The sequence below is a fragment of the Astatotilapia calliptera genome, chromosome 8 (assembly GCF_964374335.1).
Source record: "Astatotilapia calliptera chromosome 8, fAstCal68.1, whole genome shotgun sequence".
Classification (NCBI taxonomy): Eukaryota; Metazoa; Chordata; class Actinopteri; order Cichliformes; family Cichlidae; genus Astatotilapia; species Astatotilapia calliptera.
This window is the reverse complement of record NC_137429.1, coordinates 27,493,882-27,521,484: the sequence shown is the minus strand read 5'-3', so window position 1 is coordinate 27,521,484 and position 27,603 is coordinate 27,493,882. Positions and strand designations below refer to the sequence as shown.

At 41.1% G+C, this 27,603-nt stretch overlaps 1 long non-coding RNA gene across 1 annotated transcript; it reads left to right on the top strand.

The window, feature by feature from the left end:
- Window positions 1-653: 653 nt before the first annotated feature.
- On the top strand, window positions 654-27,603 carry LOC113027728 (uncharacterized). Its single transcript, XR_003273121.2, has 5 exons — window positions 654-833; window positions 22,772-22,853; window positions 23,478-23,531; window positions 23,755-23,801; window positions 26,801-27,603. It is a non-coding gene; the product is annotated as an uncharacterized LOC113027728 (long non-coding RNA).

Here is a 27,603-nt window from a genome sequence, read left to right as displayed (position 1 = left end):
CTTTACATTTCACAGTTTGTGATTATTTTCTCTTTGTAATTAAAGGAGCTGCCCTCATATTCAGACCTCAGCACCAACAAATGACAACAGAAAAATCTTCCTATATGTTCACCCTTTATATTAACTCCAAAATTAAATGATAAAAACGTACAGAGGCTTAAGTACCGTATCATGTACTGTCAGTGAAAGCTGCAGCTGTTTTATTGATAAAGTTAAAGACAAAAAGTCAAAAGGATTAATCACCCGTGTAACTGGTGTCACTATATATCAGCAGTAACTCAGTTTGGTGTTTAAAAAAAACTGCTGATCTCAAACCTTCACAGCCTCTATTTAAAACACTGAATGCAGTCGGCTGCTTGAAGAGGACATTGTATTTTCTCTGACAGCATTAAATAAAACCTGATGGAAGGTCAAATCTCTTCACTTGTATGCGGTACTAAAAACTTTAATCTGGAATTCTTTCACACTTTGTTTTGCCAATTGTGTGTTATTTACCATAAAGTAAGTAAGAGGAATTTTTTGGACGATTCAAAGTCAAAGCCTCTCATAGTCAAAGATGATGTTTTTTGTAAATTTTTGGTTTATCAAAATTAGCTTGTTGAATTTGAGTAGAATTGTTTCACTGACTAGAGGTTCCTGCGGTTTGGACCCAAAAGCAGACTCAGTGTGAACTATGCACAAGGTTTATTTACAGACTTACTTGTAGGTGGAGGCCGGTTAGCACAGAAGGGGGTGTGGCCGTGAGAGTGTCCTGAGAGGTGATGGGCCGGTTCCAGGAGGTCTAGAGGGAAGAGACATGACGCGACGAGCAGGAGGACAGGCTAAGGAGCAAGGTGAGTATGAAACCTTTGGTTTGTAAACTGACTGATGTAGTTGAATCATACAGGACCAGTGTTGAAGACTTACACGGCAGGAGATGAATCTGAACAGAACGGCAACAATAAAGACGAGACAGATGAGCAGGAGCTTATAACACAAATGGGCTGAGTTACCACCGACTGTAGCATGAGGAACTGGCAGAGAGTGGCAGGCAGTGCTGGTTTAGCACCCTTCTACTGATATCTGCATCGCTTAGCGCAGCTGTACCTACAATATACTACTCTCTGTACAGTCTACATAGAGAGGTATTCGTTAGTGTAACCTTATTGAACCTTAATGAAAGTACAGTAACGATAATTAGTGACTGAGCAGCCCGGGACGTTTCTCTTGATTTCTTTAGTCAGGGTAAATTCATTCACCTGCACGGGTTAGCTAAACGAACTTTACAAAACAAGTTTCCCCGAAAGCCGAGTGCTTAATTATCTTAGCTAGCTAAGGTCTCAGGACCTAGCTAAGGACGGTAGTTACGGATTAGCTTACAAACACGTTTAATTTACCGAAAAAGTGCAGCGGGGCCTTGGGTCCTTCTGTCGGGTAGTCCAGTTTACTGAAGAACACCTCAGGCTGTCAGGTTAAAACAATCAGGCATGTTTTCGTAACGTAAACGCTGGCCGTCCTCTCAGAGCCTAAGCTCTATCTGCTATTCCCGGACAGAGATACGCAAGTTTCTCCGTGACTGCAGCTGTCAGTCAAAGCTGTTATGATGACGTTACACCCCAATTTAACATCACCGCGATAGGAATTAGAATCAAACTTATGGGAAAGGAGACCCCTTGGACATAAATCAGCGTGGTGAGAACTATTGATAACAAAAGAAAGAATCTTTGGAAAAAGTTGATCTTAGGAGAATTAATAAATTTTAGTCTGACCCTAGTCCCATCCGCTAACATGGAGGAGGCGGGGTTTATGACCTATATTGCAGCCAGACACCAGGGGGCGATAGAGACGTTTTGGCTTCATTTTTGGGGTGCTGTCGCGTCGTCCATCTTTTATACAGTCATTGGGGCAAACACAGCTTACACTGCATAATAAAGCTGTTGCCTTTCTTGCACTTGAAGCCGAAATGGTCCCTTAAATACGGCCAGGGGTTCACATCCGTTTTTTCGAGTTCAGGGTCAGCAGAATTCGACGGGGCTTCTTTTTTCACTGGATCCGTAACACCGATGTCAGACTCAATCTTTAACGTGACCTTAGCGCCAATTTGTTCTACTACCCATCATTCCCTGCAGTATTTCCGAAGCGCAATGGTGTTTTTTATTTTTAATTTACTCAGTAACGGGTGTGATTGAAAACGTAGCGAACTACAATACTTTTAAAAAAATATAGTTAAGTAAAAGTAAAATTACAGACTTGAAAAATGACTTTAAAAAGTACAAATACACAAAAAAACTACTCAATTACAGTAACGCAAGTAAATGTAATTCGTTGCTTTCCACCTCTGTTGTCATGTATTTGAAAAAATAAAGAATATATTAACTGGCACTGGCATCTGAGTACTTTTGCAGAAAAACAACAGCATGTTCTACAAACCATACAAACCATAAATAATATGGTAGTTCATCTTTACCATTAAATGATGTAAAATTCATTCAATACAAAAAGATGAAAGCTTCCAATATGTGTTAATCTAGATACGTTTAGTATAAGTACCTATATGCAGGAAAGAATACTGACTTGGGTCTTCCTTTGTAAGTCTTTTCAGAGCTTACATGCTCTCCCTGTGTCTCCATAGGTTTCCTCAGCATTCTTTGGATTTCTTCTTCTTCAAATAGAATAGTGTGTGTGTGTGTGTGTGTGTGTGTGTGTGTGTGTGTGTGTGTGTGTGTGTGTGTGTGTGTGTGTGTGTGTGTGTGTGTGTGTGTGTGTACATATATGCCTTGTATAGGCATGTACATAGGTGTATGCATGTATATATATTGATTTCTTGTAATCTTTCTATCTCAATATTTTCATTCTTTCTTTTATTTTAACCACATTGTCTAAACTGCCTATAGATGAGAGGCAGGTAAAATGTCTAAAGTGTAAATAACAGAGAAATGTATGAATGTTGGCTGACTTATGGTCACTAAGACCAGAAAAGTCCTATATAATGCCCCAGTCCATTAAACCTAATTGTATTTTGACTTGTATTTTTTTGGGCTTCCAACAACTTGCACAATGAAACTATTGCACAATAAGATTGTACAACAGAGAAGAGAGTGAAAGACCATCTTCATATCATTCAGCTTTTTCCGCTGTCAACTGAGTAATAATGTTTTCTTTTAGGGATTCTTTTATTATGCGCATAAGAACAGGTAAATGAAAGCCACAATGAAAATATGACATTTCAGAGAGAAACCTCATTTGTATAGCCAGCCATACATTTCACTGAGCTGCTGCTAAATGCCCCTGTGCTTCGAGCCATAGACTGTTGTGAATCACTTTGCTGTTCCGACCCACAACGCTGCACTTCAGACACAAAATTCATTTTCAAATAGTTGACTTGTGAGATGATCGGCTCAGCGTATCCCAGACATCTACTTTGCAGCAGCACTGCTATATTGGAGTTGTTGTTGTTGTAGAACTGACACATAGATAGAACAGACTGAGACTTGAATTTGAGTCCTCTTCTTGTCAAGTATTCTTAATGTTTTTTTGTGTGTTTGTTTTTCCTACATTTCCCTATTACAATAATTGGCAAAACCCTTAAAACCATCACCCTTAAAACCATAACACTGTGTGTAGCTCCAGTTCATCCTATGTCCATGGCCAAGACCAGATGCAGATATCATATTCATATTTTTGCTAAGTTGTTTGTATGAAAGGACCCAGTTGACAATCCTACCAAGATGCCTCCTACACGCCTTGTAGGTGAGATATTCTGGTCATATTCTACTGGAAAGAGGCCCCGGGTGGAGAGATAATAGACCTCTCTGCATTGAATCATACCTGTTATTAATCTCTGTCTCTCTTCCACAGCATGTCTTTTTTTTTTTTTTTTTTTTCACCTTTTATTGTTTATTTTATTTTCACTTACTGAATACGGGACAGACTTGACTGGGGGAAAGAAGGGGAGAAAGAAAGAGGGAAAGAGAAACAGCTGAGAAGAGGGACGGGGGAGAAGGGCAAAAAACAAAAACCAACAGAACGGGCAGAGAAAAAAAAATGCATATATCAATCACCTGGATCACCTGCTGAGAAAGGAAAAAGAAAGCAAGCAGAAGAGAACAAGAGTAATAGAATAAACAACATCACAATGATATATGGGAATATGACAGTAAATACTAAATGTTAAACCTTATTGTGCAGCACATAAGATCAACAGAACACAGTGTGCTTTGAGGTAGGAGCCATAAAGGGTGTAGTTTGTGGGTGTGATCACCTGTGTGTACACCTGTGAGCATGAACGCGCTTGTTTTTTGTTTTTTAAAAGGTTCCTTCATGTAATAATCTGCTAGAGGGTGTGGGGGGGCCACAGCCCCGTCCTCCAGGGCGTGAAGCAGGTGTGGAGGAGATCAAAACTCCAGACATCCAGAGGCCCCCAGAACACAAGAGACCAAGGAAGACCAACAGAGGGGCAGCTGCGCCACTGTCCCGGAAAGAGCTGAGGAGAGTCCCAGATGAGGGCTCACTCAGCAGCCGCGGAGCAGAAGCCAGGGGGAGTTGCAGTGACGCGCCCGTGAGCTCCGCCGGCAGCCAGCTGCGCCTGAGTGACCGAGCCCAAGGCCGAGAGGCCGGGGGCACCCCACCTCCAAAGTGGCCCGAGCGAGCCCCAGGCTCCAGGCCCCGATAAGCGGCCGCCAAGGAGTGAGCCGGTGTGTACCTGGACGCCCATCCCCGGACACAAAGAACCACCAACGATGTCTGAGGGGGTCCGCCACTGGCAGGGGAAGTGGTGGTAGGGGGAGATAGGCCTCCAAACCTTGGAGGGCCTGAGATGTCCCCAGAGAGGTGGCGCCTGACACCCAACCTGACATATAGACACAGACATACAGGCACACACAGATACAAACATCCATTCCCACCCTCATGCTCTCATATGCACTTACTCCACACTCAACCAATGTGGAGACAGACATAAAGAGACGTTGTACACACGATCACACTCCCCAAGCGTACTCTACAAACCGGGTCTAGGTGCCCCCGCCCCTGGAGGGGGGAACTGCACCCAGACCCAGGTGGTGTTTCCCTTTTCCCTGCGGTGGGGGGAGGCAGACCGCCCCGACTCCGCAGCAGCAGGAAGGCTCCACACTCCAGACCGCAGTCGGACGGCCAACTCCTCCTCCTAGTCCTAGCCCCCCTGCTCCAGCAGGTCGCAGAGAATGGGGGTGAGAGAAGACTCCAAACCTTCCTCCACCCGCTCATTGTAATGTTGATGCATGTGTGTTCTAAGGTGCATTTAAAACCCAGGAGGGCTTGGAGCTACCTGCCAGAGAGCAGCAGGTAAGCGCATGGTCCCTCCTGCTAGCCCTCAATGTCTACGTGTATTTAACATTGAGAGGTGGGCAACGACGCCAGGGGTGGGGTGTACACCCTGATGGTACTTTGGACTCCGTGTATCGTGCCCACCCCCAAGATCCTATATGTATGTGTAATGAGAGTGTGAGTAATGTGAATGTCTAAGTTGTGGGATAAAATTGAGGCAGAGGCAGCCAGAAGGGGACAGAGAGGGGGGGGGGGGGGTAGCCTCCTCTGCACCCTGGTGACATACCCCTACTCCAAGGCCCTGCATGTGTGGGTGGTTGTGGTGGAGCGGGAAGAGGGAGGCAGCTGGAGATGGGGAGGGAAGGAAAGGAGGGGCAGGTGACCCCTCCCTGGGGCCAGCTCCCCCGCTGACCCCAGTAGGCACCCCCATACTCCGCGACCTGCCAGGGAAAGGGGGCCCAGGCCCATCCAGACCGGGCCCAGTGCAGCAGCGCCGCCCGGCCCCACAGAGCCCGGGACAGTCCACCCAACCCCACCACAGAGAAAACTGCACCCACCCCACCATCCACTCATCTTCCAGACTACATAAGACAATAAACACCCAGGCTGAGATCTTCCTCCACCTCTCCTGTATCTCCCCCTCTTGCCGAGGGAGCTCCTGAGGAGAGGAAAGCTCCTGCAAGATGTGACAATCTCCCCCACCAGTTGAAGAGCCCCCCAGGTGGCTCGACGCACCGGCGGCACCCTGCTCCAGGGCTGGGCCCCCATGCACCCACCCGCCCACAACCCCGGCAACACACCAACCAGGACCCAAGCCCCCGAGGCCCGATCCGGGTCCCAGCCCAGAGACGGAGCGCCCCCAGAACCTCACGCCCATCCCGGACCCACCCAGGGGCAGCCAGGCCACCAGGTCAGTAACCCACGTCCGTCAGCACAGACCCTCCCCTAGCCCCGCTGCACGCAGCCGCGAGGAAACATTCACCTGAGAGCCAACAGAGCCCCTAACCGGACATGACCGCTACCCCGGGTTGAGCCCCCCAAGGAAGATGCCTCCGGGGAACCCCCCGACGCCCTAAGCCTGTCCCTACCCCCACACCAATCACAACAGTGAAGGCGGGACCAAACTATGACCCCCCACCCCCACTAGGTGATGGAGCTGATCAAAGGAGCCCAGAGCAATTGATCTGATGTGGTGGCAGAGGCTGTATCAAGACTAATGTAATCTAATAGATAATTTCTATATTGGTTAGAATTAAGATTATTTTTATTTTTCCAGTTCATGAGGACTGTTTTCTTGGCTATGCATAGGGCAGTGAAAACCATATGGGCGATATTCTTTTCTGAAGTGACATTATCTAAGCTGCCCAACAAACACACTAAGGGGGAAGTTGGAATGTTACATTTCAGACACTTCGATAAGTCTTCACATATCTCGCGCCAAAACTTCTGAACTGGTGGACAGAACCAAAGAGCGTGGATATAATTGTCCGGTGAATTGGTTTGGCAGTGTGAGCAGTTGTTGGTAGACGTAAAGCCCATCTTGAACATCCGATGACCTGTATAGTGAAAGGAATAAAGAAAGAAACCAAGGACAGGGGTGAGCAGCATAAAACCAAGAGGGGGAAAAGAGAGGAGGAGAAAAAAAAAAAAAACGAGAAGAAAAAAAAACAGAAACAAAACGTAAACATTCCAATTAAATCACTGACGGAGAGTGACGGTGTTAATTCTGCTATGAAATCACACTTTAAGATGCGATTTGATACTGGTAAGTTAAACAGATGTTAATGCAAGTTAGTGTGAGTGGATAGGGAAATGGTGTAGCTGATTCTTATCTGGTGTGAGGTTAATACAGCCACGGAGTGATGTTGGGGTCGCGGTGGAGCTGTCCGTCCACGTACAGCCGGTCCACAGCGATGACAGCGCGGGAGCCCTTCTGGATGAAGCCGCGTCGGATTGGGAAGAGGACCCTGCGTCGTTCCAAGATCTCTTTGGGTAACTGGTCGTTCACGCTGAAGTCCGTTCCTTTTAATTCCCTGCCGCGGCTTTTCACAGCATGTCTTTATCCTGTCTTCCTTCTCTCACCCCAACCGGTCGCAGCAGATGGCCCCGCCCCTCCCTGAGCCTGGTTCTGCCAGAGGTTTCTTCCTGTTAAAGGGGAGTTTTTCCTTCCCACTGTCGCCAAAGTGCTTGCTCATAGAGGGTCATATGATTGTTGGGTTTTTCTCTGTATCTATTATTGTACGATCTACTGTGCAATATAAAGCGCCTTGAGGTGACTGTTCTTGTGATTTGGTGCTATATAAATATAATTGAATTGAATTGAATTGAGATTATATCTCTCAGCTGTAGGGATGGGAATCGAGAACCTGTTCTTGTAGAGAACTGGTTCCCAGTAGTTCAATTTCTTGGGAATGTTAGTCTGCTTGCATATCAATTCCACTCATCAGTTCAAGTTGCACATGTGCTCTATCAGCTGATTTTACTTTGTGTGCTGGAGGAGAAAAATAGTGATGCAGTCTACAGCGTGGATATGGATATTATTTTTATTGCACAAAAGGACAAGAGTGAGGGTGTAAAGTGCAAACTGTGCCCAAGACAGAAACAACTACTCCTATGCTCCTAATACTCTTTCCAAGCTTCTGAACAGACAGCACGCTAACATTGAGCTGACAAGTGATGATAAAGATGAGTGAATGCTGATCCCAGCCAGACCCTGAACTTCAACAGGGCTTTAAATGTAGGAGCTATGACTAGTAAAGCGAGATATTTGTCTGACATAATGGAAAGAAGGAAGGTAGATAGACTATGTGTGCAAGGGACAAGGTGGAAGGAAAGCAAGCCCAGGAGTTTGTGTTTTTTTTTTTTTTTTTTCAATTGATTAAGCACTGCTTCCAGCCAAGAGTGATGCAATAGATCCCCTATAGCTGCAGAAAAGGCTAACATTGTTATCTTTTTTTTACAAAAAACAGCTAAACATGAGAGGTTTTTGGACAAAGTGTGTGTTCTCCATTATTTAAGCACCGGTTCAAGCACCGTTCAAGCACCGTTTCAAAAGTACCGGTTTGGTACTGGTATCAGATAAAACCTAAACGATACCCATCCCTACTGTATACTTCCTGTTTTACTTTGATAGTCTCTCGTCGGTGTGCGTCATGTTTTGTTTTGCTCTTCCCCGTCTCGTCAGTGTAATTTGTGCCAGCCGTGTTTCCCAGCAGTTTCCTCTTTGATGTGTTTCCCTCTTGTATTTAGTGTCTGTGTCTTCCTATGCTTGCCGCCGCGATCCTCCTCATTCCTGCTCTATGCTCTGCCTGCCAGCCTGCCTACTTTATTTTGTATCCTCAGTTTAGATAGTTTTTTCCTTGTGTCCAGCATTAAAGCTTATTTTGACTTTACTGTCTGTGAGTCTGCAATTGGGGCCAATCCTGTCTGCCACACACAGTTTCATGACAAATACAGGATGACGTATAAGAGTACCAACATATGAAGGTGTCCACAGATGCAGACGGCGCAATCTAAAAGAGATGGGAAACTGAAAAGTGGTGTCAGGAGAGAAAATGGCTTAGCAGCATTGGATGGTAGTCTTGGACGATGAAGAAGAGGAAGCGAGTGAAGGCACAGCCAACAATGGTGGAAGTTCTTGGTTCTGGGTTGCAGTAAAAAGTTACCTCGTGACTAGGAAAGTACAGAAAAAGTGGTGAGAGAAATTGTCAAGAAGGTATTTGGTTTATTCAGTGAACAGAGGAAAGAAGACAAAGAGACTTGTTGGTGAAATGAGGAAGTGCAGGGAAACATTCAAGAACAGAGGTTGGCAAAGAAATGGGGGTATTAGCCAGGGAGATGAAGAAAGTAGACAGGAGTTCTTTGAGTAGGCAAACAGCAAAGAAGTAATGAGCTAAATGAGAGAGCTGGATACTAAGGAAGGAGAAAAGGACTTAGATTAAAATGGAAAGAATGTGTCAAGTGTAGCAGTGAGATACTTGTTAGGTGTGCAGTATTAGTCACAGATTATTTCAAATTATGGGTGGGATTACATCTGGGATCAGTTCTGAGCCCCATCTTGTTTTTGGTGGTAATGCACAGGGTAAAGGTGAGGTCAGGCAAATGTCTTCATGGACTGTGAGGTTCATAGACAAAATTGCTTGAGTAGGGAGCGGGTAGAAGAGAGCCTACTCTCTTCTACCCGCTCCCTAGAAAGGTGAAGGTATTCACTAGAGAAAGGAAGTCAGCAAAAGCCAGACAGAACGTGTGTGTGATTGAGAGGAAGACAGGCGGAAAGGTGAAATTACAAGGAGCAGCGGTAGTGAAGCTAGGTGAGTTTAAATACCTGGGGTCAACCATTCAAAGCAACTTACAGTGCCCAAGGAGCCTCAGATGGAACAAGGGGCCAAGCTGGAGGTGACAGAGTTGATGTTATTAACGATTTTGTTTCAAGTGGGCAGGAGGGACCGGATTAGAAATGAGTTTATCAGAGGGAGAGCTCAGGTTGATTGGCAAGGTTGAGGTTGTTTGGATATGTGCAAAGGGGAAATAGTGGTACCAGGCAGGAGGAAAAGAGCAGGACCATAGAGAAGGTCCATTTTTTACACATGGGAAAAACCTTTTTAGTCCATTGTTGCTGGATTTTTTTTGTTTTTTGTTTTAAATTTGCCTCATATGTCATAAAGAAAAGCATAAGGCTCTGTACACAAAAAGGGAAAACAAATAATGAATTTGATTGAAACTGACATGAATTTTGGGGTTTTGTTTTTTTGTTTTTTTTTTTTGTTTTTTTTTTGTGCAAAAACAACGGCCCTTTTAAAACCCCATGCACGATTGTTGATATCTCTATTGACTTGTAGAGTTTTATTTACTTTTGTGTCAGTGGGAGAACTGAGGATTTGTGACATAATTGTGATTCAGTGATGAAATTTCTGTTAAAGTTCACACAGGCTTTCTTCGTTCATATATTTCCTTTTATTGGAGACTTAGGGTGTGTTATAATCAGTGAATAAACATAGGTGGCACAAAGAGAGGTTATCGCGGGTGATCATTTTGTCTTTCCTTCTTATTAGTGTGCTCCCTCTGTCTCTCTCTCTCTCACACACACACACGCACACACACACACGCACACACACACACACACACACACACACACACACACACACACACACACACACACACACACACACACACACACACACACACACATATCATTTTAGATTTAGCCAGTGTCTTCAACTTCTACATGTCTTTCCCTCCCTGTCTCTCTCTTACTCATTAGTGGCTTCTTAATATTTTAACTGCCCCTACTGCAATCTGCATTGCACAGGATCTATACCGTAGGATGCATTATTTTTTCAAAAGGTGAAGATCATTATTATGCAAAAAGAAGGATGGCCATCATGCATTATTCTAACTTTTCAATATTTACTCCCTTTTTCTTAAAGTTATCTTTTTCTTTTTTAAAAAAAACTTGGAATAGACTGTGGTGCTGCTTATCATGAATCAAAATATCATTTTCAATTCCCAATTATCATTGTCAAAAAATTAATGACAATGATATATCCGAAAAGTAAAACAAAATTAAAGCAATGATGCAATCACCTGAGAGTGCATGTAAAGACATTTCTTGTATATGTATATGTGTGTATGCAGATAGATAGATAGATAGATAGATAGATAGATAGATGCCAAAAGGGGAAACACTCTAAGGTGTCTCCTCCTCTTCCTCTGTTGTTAGCAATCAGAGACCTTTAGACGGGGTCTTCAGGCACCCACAAATCCTCAGAGGTCTCTCCGGTGTGGCTAGACATGTTTGTTTGATCATGTGAGGATGAGGTGATGTGAAGAAGCTGTGGAAATTGCTTTGTGCATTACTACATATCACTGCGTATGCATATAGCACAGATAAAATACTGTCCTCTTTTCTGATTTTAAAAAGAGGATTTTGTAAAAAAGACTGCAGTTTTAGTGGATACAGACACGAATTTAAAATCATTTCACCCTGTCATTCTGTTTTCAGCCTGTCCCATCAGGGTCACACAAGCAACGAGCCTCTGAGGCCACTGATTGAAGTATCACCCTGAGAATATACTACTATCCCTTCCTCTGCATTAGGCAGGTTTTTATATTAATGTTGATACAATAAAAAACCTGAATTGAATTTTTGAGACTTCCCCTCTGCGAGGGATATAAGTACACATATCTGGTTGAGTCAGCAGAATAACATCAAAACTAATCACAATTTAATGGACTTCCGAGTCCCAAGGTCACAGCGATGTGAATAAAGCATAGCCTGAAGCACACTTGGAAAGCCCTGTCCTCTCTACACCCAGGCAACTTTAATGAGATAAATATCAGGGCTGGGTTTCCTGGAAATTGACACTTTTTGCCAAAGGCTTTATTCAAATATGAAGTTCCTCAGCAGCCATCCCTTCAGTAACATCCGTATGATAAACCATTCACAAAGCTTTCTTGTTGAACTCAAAACCACCTGAGTGAAAGTGACACTAAAAAGTAAAAGTGTGAAATTTGGTTGGTTTAGCTTGTAGCTTAAAGCTATGCCATTCATTAAAAATGCTTGCTTAACCATTACACAGCATTTAGAGTTCTCTTTCTACACATCTTTAACATAATGTGGACAATTTCTGCCACTTACTCACCTCTATGTCTGCATCCTTTGAATGTCTTTGATCTTTTGCTAACATTTATCATTTAAGCAGTTTTAATGTAATGCCTCAAAGAGAAACTGTTGTCTGCAATTAAACATTTATCTTACAACCCTCTATGACAGGGGTCAGCAACCTTTAACACCCAAAGAGCTATTTAGACCCGGTTTCCACGTAAAAGAAAACACTGGGAGCCGCAAATACTTTTTGACATCTAAAATAGATAACACTGTATGTATTGCTTTTTACCTTTATGCTTTGTGTGAACAACTAAAGTGTGCTGCTTATGAAGTCCATGAAGTGCTACAGAGAAAATAACATTTTATTTATGTAATTAACACATTTTGAACTCTTAAAGAAATATAACAAAAGGAAAGACACTCAGCTGAACTAAAATGATCCAGCACACAAAAACTGTTGTGAGCCGCCACCCTTATATCGCCTTTGAGCTTTTGGAGCCTTGATGTGACCTGACTTTTAAAAAAATAATTGGGAATAAAAGCACTATGCTGCTAAAAAATGAAAAGTAGATAGTTGCAAAATTCTGTCTAAATATGTATTTTACCTGGTTAATGTGTGTGGCGGGGCGTGGTCTGCAGCGTCGCTGCAGGGGAGGCGGACGCACCTGAGCGGCACCCGCAATCACGCCTCGCCACCTTAAAGTCTGTGCTCTCTCTGCTGTTGTTGGTGTGTGTCGGGCTGTGAGCTGAAAAGCTACAGCCGGCTGTATGTGTCAGCAACCGTGTGTGAAAAGTGGTCAATAAAGAGATGCTGAAAAGCGTGTTCATGGAAACATCGTCAGGTCTGCCGTGATATGTTTACAATGGGACTTCTGCTCCTGAACCTCTGCGCACAGCATCTGCAAATTGGGGCTGTACGAAGTCACTTTCATCTTTACGCAGGACTGTAAGCTGTCATCTGTGAGGCGTGAGCGGTGTTTGTTTGTAACATAGTTCACGGTCGAGAATAGCTGCTGACATAATGTGGATCCGAACATCCATAATTGGCCTACCTGGGGTTGAAAGTCCCGATAAATGCACGGCGTTTCGGCGGCTATACTGGCTTCCGCAAGTGTGACGCTTATTTTGAGCGATGAAAAAAATAATAGAATATAATTGTATTTTTATATTTCAATATCACAATTTTCCAGTTTAGAACTACAAGTTAAAAAAGATCTTACATAAATAAAATACACTTCAGCTAAATACTTCTATTTTATTTTCCCAGATCACCCGGAGCAGGTTGGCGACCCCTGCTCTATGATATACAATCATTTGCATTTAACTGCAGTCATTTGGAAGATATTGCTGGATAACACATTATTTTATTATTTTTAGTTATTCTCTGCTGGCACAGTTTAACACACAAATAATTTCTGGGCCTCACATTAAGCTTTTTAAAATATTAACAGTCAGAACAATGTTACTCTCAATTACCCAAGCTTCAGCTCAAGAAAAATACCTTACTAAGATTATAATGGTTACCTTGGTCAGGACTGAAGTCAAATATCTGCATGGATGCTGCATTAGACTAGTCTCTTTTGTTAATCCTTTTCTTCTGGCTTGCGCCTGTTGTGTTGTTCCACTTTTAAGTGATTTTACAGAGCTTGCACAGTGGGAGACCTTAGAGAAGCCCTCCCCTCCTGCTATTTTTGAATAATTTAAGCGCCTTGACTCTGTATCACGAAGACAGCCTGCTTTGATATTGCATGTGCAGTAGGACCATTCCTCATACACCTTCTCTCTCAAAGATAAAGCATGCCCCGTGGGGCAGGTGACACGAGCATTAAATGATTAATTAAGAAACACATTCCTCAGTGACAAGCGTTTCAATTACTGTGTTTGCATATTTAAATTGTTCACCTGAGTAGACTTCAGTGAGTCAACATCTGTGAATGTGCAATGCAGTGGGGTGGATTTGGGTCATTTTTCTACAAGCTGTGCTGGTGAAAAACATTGTTTATCTGTCACTGTGGTACTTATAATCTCTTTCCTTTAGATAAAAAGGGTTTAGACACTTGAACAGAAGACCTGTGCATATAAAGAGTGAGCATGTTCCTTCTCCTGAATGTTGGGCAAAAGCATCACACAGGAGCAGCATCAGATAAAGGTCATTGAGTTAGTGAACTCATTGCAATAACATGTTAAAGTCTCCTTACACTTTGTTGGGAAACACTAATGTAGGAATGTGTTCGCAGGTTCCATGGTGGTCATCTCGTTTTCCCTGTTAAAAAAAAAAAAAAAAAAGGCCTGCCGCAGTTGCAGCTCTTTTATAAGCCAGTCTGAATTGAGAAGGCGTGGTCTCAGAGTATTTAAAGCTGGCAGTAAATGGAGCTATTTTGGGAGCCAAGTTGCTGTCATGTACAAGAGATTGGCAAGAGACAATAAAGCACAGGTGTCGAACTCCAGGCCTGTGCTGCAGGTTTTAGATGTGTCCTTGATCCAACACAGCTGATTCAAATGGCTAAATCACCTCCTCAACATGTCTTGAAGTTCTCCGGAGGCCTGGTAATGAACTAATCATTTGAGTCAGGTATGTTGACTCAGTGTGTTATCTAAAACCTGCAGGACTCCGGCCCTCGAGGCCTGGAGTTCGACACCCTGCAATAAAGTAACTACTTCCGTTAAGACAGAGTGATGTCTGATGTTTTCCTCACCACACCTCTCTGTGTGTGCCACTATGAGTGATGGTAAGAGGTCATGGAAATAACACCCCCAATTAACACACTGCAGTTTTTGCCTTGAGTTGGAAATCACTTCTGGCCACAGACGCAATGCAGCAGTTGCAATGATGTTTGCTTGCTCATACAGCCCTATTCATAGTGGTGCTTAAAGCTAAAATTCAAATCCCTTCTGAATCAAGTGTTATATCATGATTAAGCACATTGTAGCTCATTTAAGACAGCCCATTTAGTCTATTTAAAATTATACCTGGCAAACACTAGAATACTTTGAGATTTTGAAAATATCTATAACAGGATAGACTTTGTTTGCCTCTCATAAAGACTGGGGGACTTGAAGGGTCGCTATTTGCAAAGGTGTGATTAAGTTATTTTTGAGAGGATTTCATATCATGCTCATGGTGTAAATTTACAAGAAAAAACTTATGGATTCAACTCCATGGCAAAAGAAAAAAACGAATCATTACAACTGGTTGTTCACATGGTTTAATTAATTTGCACAAGTACTTGCATGAATGGAAAAAAAATCAATAATATTCAATGTTTGATTTTAATTGCAAGATTAAGGCAAGACAAAGGCTGTTAGAAGTTGGTCATACAATTCAGTCAGAGCTGTCCTAAGAATCAAGATGACATGATTTTATTGTGAAACTCAACATTTGCATTTGGAATTGAATCACTCCACTTTGCTATATGGGTGGCTGTAGCTCAGGAGGTAGGAGGCCACCTACTGATCGAAAGGTTGGTGGTTCGATCCCTGGCTCCTCCAGTCTGCGTGTCAAGTATCTTTGGGCAAGATACTAACCCCAAATTGCTCTCTGATGCATCCATCGGTGTGTGAATGTACTTAGGAAGCACTACGTATAGAAAAAGTGCTTGTGAGAATGGATGTGATTGGGTGAATGAGAAAGAAAAGTAGAAAAGTGCTATATAAGAATCAGTCTATTTACTATAGCTCTTGAAAATGATTCAAAGATACTTCTTCACTGGGACAAGGATAACCCCCTACCTTAAACTATGCTTTCAGAATACAACATTTTTGTTAACTGAAGTCTTGTCAATGAGGGAACATCACTTTGATTTTCTGTAAGATGTCGGATTAGAGTCATCACTAAAAACGACTTTAACACACACCTACATTCTGTTGATGCATCTTACTATTAATTACTCTAACCAAGCTTCTCAGCATTACAAGACTAATTTAGCATTCAACTATTTTGTCCAATGTTAGAATTTATTATAAGACTAAATTAATAATAATTTACTGTTGTAGGGTTTATATGGTCTTTTACTAATTAAGAGAAGTCCATTTAAGAAATACAACCTATCCTTAAGGCAGTAATAAGTGCCTGGGAGACACAATGGAATTCCCATTTATGGGCCTTACACTTTCAAGTCGCAAAAGCACATTTTTAGAGGTCTTGTAAAATCCCTTACTCTAAGGCTTGAAGCAGTTTTGGCAGCGCACAAACACCAACAAACGAGCCTTTTAGCCAAGGACGGGTGTAATAATTCCGCTCATTATATAAGAAACTAAAACTTGGTGGAAGTAGAGGGAAAAATATGAAACTAAAATCAAAGATTGCAAGTAATTTAGTAAAAATGATCCCAGGTAGAAAATGCTACCTAATTACTGATTAAATCAGTGGGAGCACTTCTTACCCACATGCAGAGGAGGTAGTTATAAAAGACAGCAGGAAATCAGCAACTGTAGAAATCTTTTCATGTGCATCTCTGGGAAAATATCTTTTTGAAATACATGCTTAAAACACATGTACCTTCTCTTGTCCCGTCTGACCCTTAAGCTGCGAGAAACCGCCTCTGTCCGCCGATCAATGGACCCCGACCCTGACTCTAACCCTTTAATTAACGCTAAGCAGAATTGATATTGTCCTTGCAACATTGGAATTTCATAAATGCACGAATGGCTTGGCGCGCCAAAGAATAACGTCACAACAATGTGATTGGTCACTTGCAATGTTAATCGCACACAACACCAACACGACGATATCAGATCATCCATCCGACTAGCAGAGCCTGAAATAATTCAGCAGCTTGGTGGTCACAGAATCCTGATCCACAAACAGCCCAACATCCAGGCACCAATCATCTGGGAAATTGATCCTGGCAAAGACTAACACTCCCATGATGAGTTTTGGTAGGTTTATTTGGTGATGACTAAGCATCAGTATGTGACCAGAGAGAACATGTGTTTTTGTTCACCTGCATGTTCATACGTATAATTATACAAACCGTTCTACAAATTCTACAAGTTCTACAAACTGAGGTGTGAAACTGTGCAGGTCCTCATGACTGATATTTATGTTTATTTTCATTTGTTTGCAGGGCAGAACCTGCTAATTGGTCAATGATTCCTTATCTTTTCTGCACTTTTCTCAGACTCCTGTTCCACGTATGTGTATGTGCACTTTCTAAACCTTTCTCATTTCTCTGCCTTCACCATCATATTTTCTCTGTTCTCTCTGTGTATAGTTGGAGCATGGTTTTTATTTGAATTATAGAAATGTTTCGCCTAAAGACAATTAAGACAGTGAGATTCGGGAGGAGATAAAGACACAAGAGATTCATAATTACCTAATTAAAAACAAGATCAACAAGAATAATTGAAACCAGATATTTGTACTACAAAGCAGGATCTTGTCTTATTCGGCTAACTTCATAGTTTACCCTGCGTTTTCTGTACTATGAAGATGGTTCACTACTTACCTGGGTAAACAGTGGTCCCTCGTTTATCACAGGAGTTACGTTCTAAAAATAACCCGCAATAGGTGAAATCCGCAAAGTAGCCAGCTTTTTAAAAATTAGTATAGCTGTTTTAAGGCTGTAAAGCCCCTCACTACACACTTTATACACTTTTCTCAGACAGGCATGAACATTTTCACACTTTTCTCTCTTGTTTAAACACTCTCAAAGTTCAAACATTCGTAGAAAATTAAGTCCAGTATTATAGAATGAAACCAATGATCAAACCCTGTTTTCAGGTCCAGAACATGGGTCTCTCCTCTTGCCTCCCCTTTCCCTCATCCACCTGCTGGCCTCCACCACTTGCTAATGTTACTGAACCTGTGGAAGCTACGCCATAGCCACCACCAAACAACTGAGTTATTTTTACACACCGGCCAGCATCTGGCCAATCCACCACCTTTCATTGTTTATACCGTTACAAAAGAAAAAAGAAAAGAAAAAATCATCGGCCCATAAAAACAAAAAATCACCATCGGCCCACCGAGCAAATGCCTGGTATGCCCGATGGCCAGTGCAGATATGGTCGTGCCATCATCACAGCTGGTACGCGTGCCTAGGGTTGCCGACCCCTGCAATAGAGGATATAATGGGATCGGAATCACTAACTTCTTAAAAATTCCCATCCCTACTTGCAAACTTTGCACATCAATAGTACCATGCCACAGCTCCGAATGTAAAGCATATGTAGCTTAAACTTGCAACATACACCAGGTAGTTGGCTTGGATCAAGGAACCGTTCTGGAGTTCATTTGGAACCCCACCGAGACCACCTTCTCCACAGGGTCTTGGTGCATTTGTTTCACTCAACACTCAAGTTTGATTACTGTGTTCACATATGCACAAGCTGGGAAAATATGTTTTATGTGTGCAAGCTTTCAAGCTATGCTAAATAAAAACAAATGCCACAAACTGTGTTTCATGTTGTTACAGGAATCTGCATGTATTCAGTTGGGAATGGAGAAAATGTTGAAATGATTGATTCTAATTTGCTGTTAAGTCTCTTTCACACTGCTGGAATTGCAGCTACAAGAACACAGAACACACACTGTGGAACAGTAAGCTTTAATTTTTTTTAATGGGTCCAGTTTAAAGTTGTAGTGCTCTATTGTGCATCAATCACTATAGAAATACACAGCGGCATAGAGAGTACACTGAGCAATAAAATCATTAATTTGAATTAAAATGTTTATTTTACTGCTCTGTGCACTAAATCACCAGAATAACAATTTGCTGTTACATTCATCTCTTGTCCTTTTTACATTATATTTTGTTGGCCTGTAAAGCAGCATGGCATTGTGGTGGTTATCACTGTTGCCTCATGGCAAGAAGGTCCTGGCTGTGGCCTTTCTGTGTGGATTTTGCATGTTCTCCCCAGGTTTGTGTGGTTTGTTTCCAGGTACTTCAGCTTCCTCCCACAGTCCAAAGACAAGCATTTAGTGAGGTAAGGTTCATTGATCATTCTAAGTTGCCCAAAGGTGTGCAAATGGTCGTCTGTCACGATGTGAATAGAATGGGATAGGTTCAAGTCCCCCCGTGACCCTGATAATAATAAGAATATATATTTTGATGTTATATTTTTAAGTTCTTTAGAGATTTTTTATTAACATTTTATCATCATCTGATACTGTCTGTAGCAAGTGGCTCTCAGCGATTCTGTATGATCACTTTCTCTGTGTGTGTGTGTGTGTGTGGGGGGGCCCTGGGTCTGTTCTGGGTCTGTCTGGGTCTGGGATTGCTGAGCTTTGGTCCTTCTGGAACATTGTTATTGAGGGTGGGGGGGTTCCCCTCCCTGCTGCTCCTTGCTTGGTCCTGCCTTGCTAGGCGTTTTTCTTGTGGTTGCTGGCCTGCTCCCATGGAGGTTGTGGTCTGAGGTGCCTTGGGCCTCTTTATCATGCAGTGGGGGCTCCACTGGATGTTGGGCGGTACCTGGATCCCTGGACCCCGTCCTTTGCACGTACCAGGGTTGGCTGCCCACTGCCTCTGGTTCTTTGGCACTCCTGCCCTTTCGCTGTGGGTGCTCAATCTGGGGCTTCCCTCTGCTAGGATGGACGCACAGTTGTCATCGAGATGTGTGAGTTCAGGTCCTCGCTACTCTTCAGGGGCTGTGGATGGGCCAAGGTCTCCTGGGTCTGGCTCTCCAGACTGCATTGTAGCAGTCTCTCACCCTCATTTTTAGGTGTGATTCATGGAAAAAGCTCATACACAGACCCGCACAGTCTCTGTCTCGCTTTCTTTCTCTGTCACACACACACACACACACCTGTTTGTGCACCTCCCTTTGTTTTGTCTTTCAGACACTTTATAATTTTTTTAGTGTGTTTTGTTACAGATGCAGCAGTTGGAGATCCAGCGGCATGCTGTTGGCTTCATCCTTCATCACTTTCTCTTTTTCTTTGTGTCCACTTTCTTTTTCTATTCCTCTGCCTTCTTCTGCCATCTTTCACCAACCTGCCGTTCACCCTTTCCAGCATGATGCTCACTCTGATAAAAATATGAATAATAAAATAAAATTAATAAATAAAGCAAAAAAGATTAAGATTTGAAACTGAATATTAAAACATTAAACAAATGGTGAATGTATATTTTTGCAACCTTATTTCATTGAGCCAGAATTAGGGAATAAAATTGCTATTCCATATAAGTAGCAAGGATACCTTTCTTGTTTTGCTGTTGGCCCAGTGTAAATGTGTGTCTGTCAAGACTGGTTGACAGACTGCGCTCTTGTCTTTGTGTGCAATAAAAAGAAAAGTAATGTCCATATTCACAAGGTAGACTGCGCCACTATTATCCTTCTCCAGCAAACAAACTGAAATCAGCTGATTGTAGTGCAAGCTCATAAGAAAAATCAATAGGCAATGGCAATGCAGTTATTATTTGTTTGTCTGCATTTGTTTGATGACTTGTAATACTGTATTTAAATATGTTGGTCAATCTAAATTCCTACTTCAAAATAATCTTTAAACTTGCTGAGTGTAGAATAAAGGAGCTAAGGTTCAGTCAACAATTCTTTCATCAATACTTGCTTCACTGAATTAATCAAAAAACTTTAAATCTTCTAATAATTCCTTTTGTGTTATTTAAGCAGTATCCCTGGTCATTTGCATTTGTACCCCATCAAAATTTTTGATGAAATGAGATCCAGGCAAGCGGGTTTTCTGGAAAACACTTCTTGTCTTATGTCTTCAGGGAGAATAAGAACACAGTAAAACCTGTAAACCTGTAAAGTAAATCATATCCCAACTGCAATTACTATTGTTACTTAACAGCTAAGAAATCTGTGTAATATGTTCCCAGGTCAATATTGCTGTGAAACTGTATTCTATTCTTCGCTGGCAGGACTGTAAACAAACGATGCAGAGACAGCCAGTCGTAATTGGCATCACGGAGATATGAAATCAGTTGGACTAGCCAGAGAATCTGATGCTTTGAAACCCAAAACAGCACAAGGTCATTGCTCTGCTCATTTTCGCATTGTGGCAGATGGTAGAATAAGGGAATGGCAGATGGAAAATGAAGGATTAATCCAAAAATTAATATCCTCTCTAAGTGACTAGAAGTGAAAGTTGTGCTAATTCAAACTTTTATATTGACGGTGATTAAAAACTCCACATAATATGGAAAAGGGTAACTCATGCAGATAAACCTACAGTGACCTGGCTCAGTTTCAGCACCTAAGTGTTTTCTTCTAATCTCTCAGGAGCACATCTTTCTTAGTTGGTGGCCATGGGTAAACATAGCAGAGTATATATCAGCTAAAGAATCTCAGGACATGGATCTAGTAGAGACTACTACTACTACAATTAGAATTGGTTCCAGAAAGATCACTGTGTTCATCTGGATGCAGTGGGAGAAATGTTTAATAGTTTATCAAAGTGACTTCTTGAGTCTCAGCAGGTTTCCCCAACCTGATAAACAGGACAGTTGCATAATGACCCAAAAATAGCACCTCTGCCTAACAATGAGCAACAAGCTCACATTAGGCAGGTTTAACCATACTTTTACTACAAAGATATTCAAACATATCCACTTTGAATATCTTTCTGGCCTTGTGTATTTTGCTGGCACAAGTAAAGCTACTTAGATTTTTAGATTAGGTTTTCCTACAGGTACATAGAGCTCAAAAGAAGGTGAAGAAATCCTGTCTGGAGGAGGAACATGTGAACAATAAATGATTTAGTACTGTTGTGCAATATAAATACACATAACTCATTTGTGCTAAGAACACAAAAAGAGATGGTGTTATATATTACGACTCCCTTGAACAGCTAAAAGTAACAAATGTCAACTTATGTGTTTGGTGTTGTCAATATATAAAGTTTGTCTTCGATGTCACTGCAATGCTTTCTGTGCATGTTCAGACTTTGTCTTGTATAGAAAGTAAGCCTGCGCAATGTGAATTTTATGAAGTGTAGACTTACTAACCTATTTACTGCTATGTCACAAAGTATATGCACAGTATATACCTGGATGCGTTACTGTGGTTTCTAAAAGCAACAATGTCATTTACAGTTAATTGTGGAATATCTTTTTGGACAATTTTCATTTCATTTAAAGTTTTAAGTAAATAAGTATAAGTTTACTTGAAGTCCAAATTTAGATGATTTTTTTTTACTTTTAAAGTCATTTTAAAAACATTTATCTTCTTCAGTTTTGTTTTGTTTTTTTAGTTTTTGTGTGTGCTTATATATTACAGATTGCAGCTGTAACAGTTCTTTTTATTTTATGCTATATTATGTTTTTAAAGCTAACTTGAAAAAAGTTGCTTTCCCTTTGCTATCCCCCGATGAAGTTCTGACTAATGTTTCTTCATGGAACAAGGTCTCATTACAGGACTTGACACTTCAGAGTTATGGTGACATTTGCAGCAACTTAATCTTGTCAGGAGCAATGAGTGGGTCAATAGCTGTTCATGAGTATTGACCATAGTACTTAAAAGCCTTCATCTTTAACTTTGGTGTATGGGACACACACTGCCAGCCCCTCATAGCCCTAAATTGGATAAGAGAAAGAAGATGGATGGATGGATGGATGGATGGATGGATGGATGGATGGATGGCCTGTCAAGGAGCATCTAATCAGTTGGCAGTGATTGCAAAACTAATCAATAAGCATCTAGGTCAAAAATCTTTAGTGAAATGCTGCCTGTGCTCTTTGCTCATTCCCCTGGAGTTAACAGACCAATGACAAGATAAATGGAGCCATTCAGAATAATGAGTACCACAAGTACATAGGTCAAAAGCTCTTTTTAGTATTAAATTAGTGTGAGGGTACTGAGTCATGGCTATTAAGTCAGTTGAAGGGTGAAATTAGCACACAGCGTGAACCTGTGAAATTTAGGACAGCGCAGTGGTAATTGGCTGAGATGCTTTAGCTTCTAACCTGTTTTTGTGCACAGGGGGAGCGAGGGCAATTTGCCATGAAAATGCTCTGCCTGATACTGCCTGCTGAGACAGTGGTTGTGTGCTGGACTGAAAAAGGTTAGTTTATTCAACATTTTACCTGTAATTAATGTTCTGATTGAGTCCTTCTTTATAGTCTAAAAAATACTTCTTAACCTGTAGATCACAAAGTAGTTGTAGCAGGGTCACAGGAAGACAAAAAAGGTTAAGCAAAAGCATGCTGAAATTATGATTTTATTCACAGGAATGAGTGTACAAAATAGACTGCAAAACGGCCAAGGATTGAAATGACGACACAAAAAATCAAAACGAGAAACGGCAGAAGCGAAAATGTGATAAAAAGTATTCTAATTGCGATTATGACTTTTTATATAAGTTTTGGAAACATTAGATATCGATTGGCTCACAACCAATGTACAGCTGAGCAGCAGGAGTGATTTAGATCACTGTTAGTGTAGCTGTAATCAACAAGTCATGCCGTCACTTTGTTGTAATTGGATGTAAAGGCACATGTCTTTGCTTATTTTCTATCTTTGCAGTTGTTTCTCATTAGGACATTTTTGCATCTTTGTCGTGTCTCATGTTTCATTACGGTCACTTTAGGTATTATATTTCTGTTGTTGTGTGTTTCATCATGTAGTTTTCCTGTCAGGTTGGGCATCTTTCTTATTAGTTTTGCATTTCTTATTTTGTGTTAAAAAGATTCCATGGGTTCCCTGAACCTTCAGCTCCTTGACCTGATCCTCTGATGAATTTGTAAGTTCATTTACAAAGAAATGAACAGTATTTTTATTATAGTTTAATTTTAATGGACAGACAATACATCAGCCAAACACACAGAAAGAACATATTGCATAAAAGTTATAAATTAATTTGATTGAACACAGACATAATTCTGTTTGGGTTTTTTTGTTTTTGTGTTCATGTGACAGACATTAAGTCAATCAATCATTTATCCTCCTAATCTCATCACCCACAGAGTAGAGCTCCATGTGAAAGGTGGGAGAGCAGCAGAAAACTATGAAGGTAAAATGCAAAATATGAGAGCTTGTAGAAATAGTGAGAGTGTGTCAAAAAAATTGTATCTTGAAATTCTCACACACATTTGTGAAATTTTAAATTTTGAGTTACAGAAAAATTATTCAAAAGTGTGCAGATTGATTTACACACGTATACAGATATCTGCAAACTTGTAATTCAAATTTTACTCATATTTATTTATTTATTACGTACAACCTCAGGTCTGTGATTACAGCCTCTGATATCTCAAACACACAATGATACCAACCTAAGGAATAGGACGTTTGTTTCCTTTGATGCAGGCTGAATGGATGAAAAGCATGAAAACAACTTTAAACACTTGGTTTCAAACATGACTGTAATGCAAGGATTAGTCTCTTTAGTGCTACCAACAAATCTGTCCATACTCTTTTAGTATATCTTTGTAAAATAAACAAATAATTTATTTTCAAAATGTTATTGATTTACTATAGCGCACACAAAAGACATACATTAGACATTATACAGACAGTATACATTTGACCGTTGTTTTTAAGTGAATAATATAATAAGGTTTTTATGCCAATAGTTAAATGCTGAGAGATCAGAGAGGTCCATGTGTTGACCTAAGCTATGATAGCCTTGTCATCACTTGTCAGGTCTGTAAATGCCATTAGCATTTATCTTTCGTCGTGCCACTGAGGAAGCTCACAGTTAATAGAGATATAGGCTTTAGAGATCAGCTCAAATACATCTCAGAGCAAACTACTCCCCTTCTGTCCCTGCAGTCGCCTTTTGTCTGAAAGCCATTATAATACATAATTATAGTCCCTGGTAATAATTGTTAGAAGGATATCATACACCTATTACAGCAGAAATTATCAGATACTTGCACTCCTAAAGGAGTGTTAAACTGATTTCATGTGAGTGATATAAAGTGTTCTGGAATGTGTTGAGTAGCCTACGATACAGCAGAGACACTTTACTTCCTTATAGGTATATTAGGGATATTTGAGAACGATCTTGGGTTTATTGTTAGAAGAAATTTAATATTTTCACAATAATCTCAAGGGGGAGAGATCTGGATTCTTACACGGAGCTCAAATCCTGTAAAAATATGAAGCGTGAACAATTATCAGTTACTAGCTCCATTCTGAGGAGCAGATAGCAGGATGGTGGTTTTTACAGCAGTGGTTCTGTGTGTGTGTGTGTGTGTGTGTGTGTGTGTGTGTGTGTGTGTGTGTGTGTGTGTGTGTGTGTGTGTGTGTGTGTGTGTGTGTGTGTGTGTGTGTGTGTGTTGCTCTCCCCTTCCTCTGCACAATTTGTCTTCCTCCCTCAAACTGAAGGTGTTTCCGCTCATAATCGTGGGCATAGTTTATAAAGAGGAAGAGGGGGAGAACCAGAAGAGCTGTTTGGCCATTCAAGGCAGTGTGTGCACTGTGTGTGGATGTGAGAGGAGGACTCATTGTCATTGCATTACTCCCATTGGGTGAGGTGTTCAAATAGTGTGTTGTTTAGCAACAGACATGCACCAGATTTACTGGTTGGAGATTGTTTTGAGTTCTAGTTAGTATGACATTAATAAAATAAACCATGTTTTTTGTTGCCTGTGATTACCTTGGCCTCCAACTCCTTCTTTCAACCCGTAGACCTTCTTTTTCTCTATATAGAAGTATACTTGCAGTAGACTTGGTAAGTCCTTGTTTTCCACTTATATTAGTTCGTAGGGAAAAAAGAACTCTAAGAACTCTAAAAACAGTCTAAGGGGGGCACTTGTGTACTGGCCTTGGCTACAGCAATGTTTTTATGTTTTTAAAAAAAAGGAAAAGAAAAATGATGATATACTGTCCACTTTCACTCTGCGTCTCTTAAGCAGTAAGTGGTTCCTCATTGTTTGATAGCTGAACTGAAATGGGAAAACTGACCTGTCAGCTGTAATGTTAGGGTCTGTAGAGCATTTATTAAATAAGAACAGTGTGGGGGAGAGCTTGTTTGAATCAGGTGCACCACTTGTTCACCAGAGTCTATTAAGTCTACTAGCAGCAACCGACCACTCAGCCCAGCCCCTATGAGAGTGGTTTATGTTTTTTCACTTGTTTTTTTTTAGAGTAGGGCTCCATCATGTAAATTAATCTTTATATATCTAGTGTTTCATGTTCACTTTAAAGAAACCTGTCTGGTCAGGACAGGTTTCTTTCCTGACCAGACAGGTCAGGAAAGAACCTGTCTGGCAAATGACCTTTGCTTAGAATTGTAATGTCTGCATTTATGAGAGAAAGTGTCTATAATTAGGTGCTCGAGAATCTTAATTTGATTTTAACAGCAGGATGGTCGTTGCAGTATTCATAGAAAGATCGGAAAGAGAAGTTATGAAGGTAGTCATAAATTCTTTGAACATTCTTATAAACAAGGGAGAGAGGGCCAGCCAGAAAAAAATAAAGCCATCTGGACCAGGTGCTTTGTTATTGGACATTTTATTAAGAGTGTACAATTGTTCTCCTGGAGTATATGGATTTATCTAAAGTCTTGGCCCATTAAATGAGGTGAATCTGTGAATACCTTCCAGATTTGGGTTATGGTCAGTGGTAGAGAACTTTATATAAAACATTTTTTTACAACTGCAGAATTATGGGAAGATTCATATATAGAGCTTTTTTACTGTATTTGAGCCTTCTATACAAATTGCCACAATCACAACTTCTTATTAAGTGCTTTCTATTTAACATTTACATTTTAATAGATGCATCTGAGAGCAACTTGGGGTTTAGTATCTTGCTCAAGGATATTTTAGCAGCCAGCATTCAAAATACTGCACCAGCCTTCCAATTACTAGATGTCTTGCTCTACCTCCTGAGCTACAGCCACCCCAAAAACGTGGATTTGTTTTCTTAAATCACACAGCACCTTTTCAGAAGGATTTTTTGTGTATGTGCTTTCTAGTAACTTAATTTATTCTTCCAAAATCTTTTTTCTAGTTTGGTGTCTTTTATATATAAATTTGATGTCTTTCTTCCTGTTGTTTGAAGTATTTAAGGAACGCCTAGAGAAGAAGCACATTGAAGTCGTGGAGTGACCTAGCCAGTCTCCAGAACTCAGCCACATAGAAAATCTGTGGAGGGTGTTGAAGCTTTAAACTGCTGAGCAGCAGCCAAGAAACCAAAAGGATTTTAAAGAGTTTCTGCAAAGAGGTCCTGAGATGTATGCAAACTACTGGTGACCAAACTACAAGAAACCTCTTACCACTGCTTGCCAACAAGGATTCCATCCCTGTTTTGCTTGGTGATTCAATTCGTATTTTACTGAGTGACATAAATAGTTGGTTGTGACAGGAATCAATGTAATATTCCAAGTTTCCCAGAGCCCTTATCTGTGATGTGTCGGAAGGTTTTCCGACACATTACAGATGAGAAAAGTTTTAGCAGAGAAAATTGTGTCAGAAAGGGCTGTGTCGGGAAAAATTTTCTGACACAATTTTCTCTGCTAAAACCTTCCTCATCTGTTCTCATCTTTGCCCTTTGACAGTGGAGCAGATCAGACTCAAATCCAGGCCACTGCACTCTGGCCATGGTCACCTGCTCAATTTTGTTTATATTCTTCTTCTTTTTGTTGATGGTTTTTGGGAGCCTGTTTGTAAACCAAGTTTTCCAAAAGGGAAAATAAAACGAACTGAACTGAAGGATGCTGGTAGCATCATGTTGTTGGGTTGTTTGCTGTCAGTTGTACTCGTACATTGCAAAAAGTGGATGAATAATGAAGGACTACCTCCAACCTCCACCTAAGATCAACAGCTAAACAACTGAAAGTTTGACATAAATGAGTCTTCCAACAG